At 39.4% G+C, this 6,324-nt stretch overlaps 1 non-coding gene across 1 annotated transcript; it reads left to right on the top strand.

Annotated features, from left to right (window-relative positions):
• The first annotated feature begins 1,091 nt into the window (after positions 1–1,091).
• LOC133833505 (small nucleolar RNA R71) lies at positions 1,092–1,198 on the top strand. The gene has a single exon (XR_009892882.1). It is a non-coding gene; the product is annotated as a small nucleolar RNA R71 (small nucleolar RNA).
• The last annotated feature ends 5,126 nt before the right edge of the window (positions 1,199–6,324 follow it).

Genomic DNA, 6,324 nt, shown 5'->3' on the forward strand with positions numbered 1-6,324 from the left:
TCTCCTTCATGAACTTAACATAACTGGGCATCTGCTCCAAGGCCTCCGCAAAAGGAATGTTTATGTGCAGCTTTTTAAACACCTCAAGAAACTTAGAAAACTGTTTATCAAGGGTAGTCTTTCTAAGCCTCTGAGGGTATGGAACTCTAACTGGCTGCTCAATGACAATTGGGGGACTCTGTTCTGGCTTCTGTTGGTCTTCAGTAACCCTTTCTGAATCAGACTGTGCACCCATCTCTTTTTTCTGAACTACTGCCTGTGGAGGTCTAGGCTGCTCTGTTTGCTTCCCACTCCTCAGAGTAATTGCCTGAACTTGCTCCTTGGGGTTGACTTCAGTATTACTAGGCAAGTTTCCCTGAGGTCTGTTATTGAGCATATTGGCCAACTGCCCAACCTGTGTCTCAAGGTTTCGAATGGAGGATCTTGTCTCAGTCATAAATTGAGTCTAAGTGTTAGTAAGAGTCAACAGGGCAGCTTGCAGTTCATTAGGTCTCTCAGGTTGAGGCATTGATTGTGGAGGCCTAGGCTGCATTGATGACGAAGCTTGATTCATAGGTGGCTGAGGCATGTTATTATGAAATTGTCCCTGAAACTGAGGTTGTTGGCCTTGATTATTCTTCCACGAAAAATTTGGATGATTTCGCCACCCTGGATTGTAGTTGTTGGAGAATGGGTTATTGAGTGGCCTCTGAAAATTTCCCACCGCTTGAACTTGGGCATGATCCATTGGGGTGTTATTATTACAGATAGGGCACTGATCGAAAGAATGAGCACCACCACACATTTCACACCTCACTGCCATCTGAACCGCATTAGCAGACATACTACTCTGTTGCAACTGCTTGGTCAAAGAGGCTACTTGCGCTGTTAAAGCAGTAATCACATCTAGCTCATGCACCCCAGCTACCTTTCTAACTCCTGATGATCTTTCCTCTGACCACTGATGGTTGTTTGTAGCCATGTCCTCCAGCAGCTCATAAGCACCAGCTGCACTCTTGCTCATAAAAGTACCACCTGCTGCAGCATCTATAATAGTTCTGGTTGTTGGACATAAACCATTGTAGAAATTCTGTACTAGCATCCACTGTTCAATGCCATGATGAGGACATCTTCTCAGGAGTTCCTTAAGCCGTTCCCAAGCTTCATACAGTGACTCCCCGTCATTCTGGCAAAAGTTATTTATCTCTCCCCTCAGTTTAGCAGCCTTTGACGAAGGGAAGAATTTGGATAAAAATTTCTGAGCCAGATCTTGCCAAGTGACAATGGAGTTTGGCTGCAGAGAATTCAGCCAACTTTTAGCTCTGTCCCTTAGAGAAAATGGGAAGAGCCTAAGCTTGATTGCGTCATCACTCACCCCATTATATTTGAAGGTTCCACACAACTCCAGGAAGTTGGACAAATGGGTGTGAGGATCTTCAGAGGGCAACCCATTGAATTGCACAGAGGACTGCACCATTTGTAAAATAGCAGGCTTGATTTCGAAGTTGTTGGCCTCTACAGCTGGTGGGCGTATACTATTTTGTACTCCCGTCAGAGTGGGTAGCACATAATCTCTCAGACTCCTCTCAGCGTTGGTCTGAGCCTGAACCCCTTGGACAACTCCTGGATTTATACCATTCCTGCCATCCCCATCATTCTGTGCCATCTTCACAGAATTCTGGGTCTCTCTCTTATTCTTTCTGATTTGATTGCAAGACTTTTTGATCTCGGGATTCAGAGGAACAAGCGTGGCTTTTCCTTTTCTGCCACGCATATACCAAAATTCACCTGAGATAGACAAATTAAGCAACTAAACATAATAGAAACGAGAGAAATAAAAATCAAATTAGAATAAAAATTAATTAGACTGATATTGATAATTTTTCAGTCCCCGGCAACGGCGCCAAAAACTTGTTGCGAAATTTATAGCTATGCAAGTGCACACAGTCGCAGTTCGTAATAAAATGGTAAAAACCAAGTATCGTCCTCAAGGACTGATTTATCAATTACCAATCAATTAATCCTTTAATTCTATTTGATTAAACAATTATCAGAGAGTTTAAACTAAGAAAAATACTAACGAAGCGCAATGAAGAATTAAACAAATTAACAAAGAAAATACAATTAGGACAATTATGATCCTCTATTTTTCCACCCTGTTATTTCCTAATGCAAGCATCTATATCCCCTTCTCCCTATTCAAGAATAAGTTGCAACAATAATTCATAATCTGGTCAAGACTTATGAAATTCAATCTAAATGACAACTTCCTATATTTCTATGGTAAGTTGAATCATGTAGAGGGCATTAGCCACGCAACTCAGAAAATAAGCAAATAACCTAGATACTTTCGTTCTAAATTAAATTTGCATCCAAACAATCAAAGCATATCAAATTTCACTTTTCAGATTTCAATTTGATTCATAAAATAGCAATTAGAGGTGATCAATCAATAATCGCACAATTAACATAGATTGCAAGGAATTGAAAGAGATGAAGAAGAATATCAACTTTGCATTAAACCATAACAAGGGTTTCCAAAAGATTCACATAAAAGCCCTAAAAGAAAATTTAGCCTATGATATTCATTATAGCAATAAGATAATTCAATTACAAACATGAAAATTGACAGAAAAAGATGATGAAAACTCAGGGACGAATCCTCCAATATGCTGTTCTTACTCCAGCCGTCGTCTTCTCTGTTAGCCTCTCTCAGTCGCCTATATGACTCCCAAAAACCCTACTGAAAATTTCCTCTCGAAAAGACTGAATTGCCCATCAAAAATAACCAATTATGCCAGAAATCGCGACCCCAGCGCTATAGCGCTAACATTGTAGCGCTGTAGCGCTGAACTCAGAAACAAAACGGGGAAAAACTAGGCACCAGCGCTGTAGCGCTCTTTTGGTAGCGCTATAGCGCTAAAGTCAGGAACTATCTTCCTGAAAACTGCTTCCCAGCGCTGTAGCGCTGATGTTGTAGCGCTGTAGCGCTTAAGTCAGTGCTGAAGCTCTTCAAGAATTCTTCCTAGCGCTACGGCGCTCCCAAGGTAGCGCTGTAGCGCTACTTACAGAAACACCCAAAAGTCATAAATCCATCTCGATTTCATTCCATTTTCGCTCCTTTTCAATATTTGCAACACTTAACATCAATTACCCTGAAACAAGAACAAACGAGCATAAATCCGAAACAATCCTAACTAAAGAAAAATAACCTAAAACTAGAACCATAAACGAGCCTAAAACTCGTTTATCAGCTGCCGCGCTATGATCTCAGCAGCACTCTCCTGGCTGGCCCTCAGATTGGCCAGTTCATCCTGTAATACCCCCAAGGTATTCCTCAGCATCTCAGAATCCAATTCTTCCTCATCAAACTCCAAATGTGGCTCATTCTCAGCCATGTTTGGGGGTGCAGGCGGTTGAGATGGTGTAGCGCTAGCCGCCTGTCTAGTCTTCTTTGTTGTTTTCGCCATTGATACTTCAACAATATTATATCAAGCTCTCAATGACAGCACCAGAATGTTGACCCTGATTTTGGTCAACTGACACGGAGTCAAAAATGCTTGATGTGGACAGATATGTTAGAATGAATGTAATGACAAAAACAATAAAGCACACAAGAATTTATAGTGGTTCGGCCCCAGAAACTGGTAATAACCTATGTCCACTTGAGCTATTATTGATATAGGATTCAAAGGAGTGATCAAAGAACTAGGGTTTTATGAGTTTCACCAACCTCTGAAGAATAACCAATATATCACAATGTACTAGCTCTAATTCTCTCGTAAATCTATATTCTCCAGTAAGAAAAAAGCCAAAAGTCCCTTCCTTGAGCCATTTTTTCTTTATTTATAGGCTCAAGGAAGATTACATTAATTTGTTACAGATATTCTTTCCTAAATAATAGGATACTCAGGAAATCATGGGAGATAATTTTGGATATGATCATAACTACATAAGATTTTCTCCAAATATAACGAGCATACGACCAAGCTGGTCGTATATTACGATTGAGCGTTGCACCATGGAAATCTTTCTGGTCGATGGTCGAACAAGACTTCCGCCAGGTGTCAGCCACATGTACCAAACGTCTGCCATGTCATCCATTCCTGTTTTTTGGATAACAATGTCCATTTGCCTTATCTCTTAATCAAGAGTTATGGCTATGGATAAGAGTATACTAAATGAATTTTAACATGGCTACTGGAGAAAGAGTTTTCTCTAAGTCAACTTTCTCTCTTTGCCACGAGTCAAGGCTTAAATGTCTCGACCTTTCTATCAGCTTCTCTTTTCTTTTTATAAATCCACTTGCACGCCATGGGCCTAATGTCCAATGGCACATCTACAAGATCTCAGAAAAATTTAGAGTACTTAGACTTAATTTCCTGGTACTTGGCTTCGAGCCAAAGATCCATTTCTGACCTACCCATTGCCTGTTTAAAGGCCAACGGGTCATTTTTACTTGTGTCCCCAACCAGCTTGTGGGTTTCACTATCCATCTCATAAGTATCGGGTTCCGAGAAACCCTCCCACTATGACGAGGCATCGTAACTTTCTGACTTGGATTAGCGGTTTCTAAATCTACCTTGCTTTCATCGACTTGCGTCGGTGAAGATGGAACAATAGTTTATCATTTTTCATCTAATACTATCTTGTTACGAGCCTTGAAATTCACTATGTAGTCATTATCTAGGAAAGTATCGTTTTTAGAACCAAACACTTTCTTGTCTACTGAACTATAAAATAGACCACCCTAAGTACATGTAAGATAGCCAACAAATAAGCGAACCTTATTTCGCTATTCTAGCTTTCCTACCTTCTTCCTCAAGGCATGAGCAAGACAGCCCCAAATTCCATAATGAAGTGAATCAGGTTCACGACCATTTCATAATTCTAGTGGTGTCTTAGAGTCAACTTTGAGACGACACACATTTAAAAAATTTCTTATGCAGTCTAGGTAGTATGTCCCCAGAAAAGATATGGGTAAGAAGCTTGTAAAGTTTAATAGCTTATCATAGAACACACATTTTCATAAATGCACGATTCACGTCGCTCAGCAACACTGTATTATTGCAGAGTCCCTGGGGCATTTTCTTTAGACAATTCTCCAAGTTCAATTAAATGATCTTAGTTCTGATTATCCAAATATCCCCCACCCCTATCAGATCGCAAGATTGTTAACGTTTTACCAAATTTGGTTTTAAAGCCATAGCAATGAATTCTTTGCACTTCTTAACAAATTCTCAAAATTCCTACGCTTTAGGTACTTACATGAGTCTCTAGAGAAATCATCAATGAAGGTAACAAAGTACTCATAACTACCCCTCACTTTAACATTCATTTGTCCCCAGACATCTGAATATACTAGCCCTAGTGGTTCTTTGCCCCTTCCTCCTATCACAGAGAATGAATGATTTGCCATTTTTCCCTCGAGACTAGATTCACAAACAGGTAGGTCACCCTAGGTGAGTTCCCTCAAAGGCCCAGCCTTTGTTAGTCTTTGAATCCTATGATACAAATATGAACAAAGTGAATATGCCAAAGGTACGTAATTTCTAATGTTATTGACCTTTTATCGTTTAACGGTCCTAGGTTTGACTATCTTAAACAACTCATTATTTAGTATATAGGGTTCATTTGGTTTCAATAGGTATAGACTGTTTTCCATTCATCCACCCCACAATTTACATCCATTTAAAGAAATAGGATTTTACTACTTGTGAAAGTAACTACAAATTGTTGTTGATGTAATATGGAAAAATGAAATTAAAATTTCCACTGAAAATCATAATAAAATAAACATTTTCTTAAAACAATACATTTATTTCCAATTATTCAAGCTTATCATTTTTTCTTGTCTAATACAAACAACCCTTGTCAAATTCCAAGTTTTAACTTTTCATCCTTCATGGCTTTCCTAATGCTAAAAGGTTGTAAAAAGGTATATGCATGTTTAGTAGATCCTGGTCCAACAATCTAAAACTGAAGAATCATCATCTAAAAGCACATGCATCCAAGACAAATATTTCATTATCTTGGGTTCTATATGCCTTGAGTACTAGGCAATCTTGTCCCAATTCTCAGTCTCCTTGCAGTTGGAAACACTCCCTTTAGTGTACTTATAATCGAGCCATGCTCCAAGATGCTTTGCTGCATTTGGTGCCTTGCCAGTGGACTTTTTGTTCTTTTTGTTTGAATTTCTTTCTCATTTGCTCTTCGAAGAAGAAGCTTTGGCAGCTTCTCCTTAAGCATGTTTGGTAGTATTAGCCTTCTTTCCTTTGCTCTGCCCACCATCAACAATCCTCCTTGAAGGATTTGGTGATCATTGCATAGGAAAAATAGGAATAT

Source organism: Humulus lupulus, chromosome 4, assembly GCF_963169125.1.
Source record: "Humulus lupulus chromosome 4, drHumLupu1.1, whole genome shotgun sequence".
Classification (NCBI taxonomy): domain Eukaryota; kingdom Viridiplantae; phylum Streptophyta; class Magnoliopsida; order Rosales; family Cannabaceae; genus Humulus; species Humulus lupulus.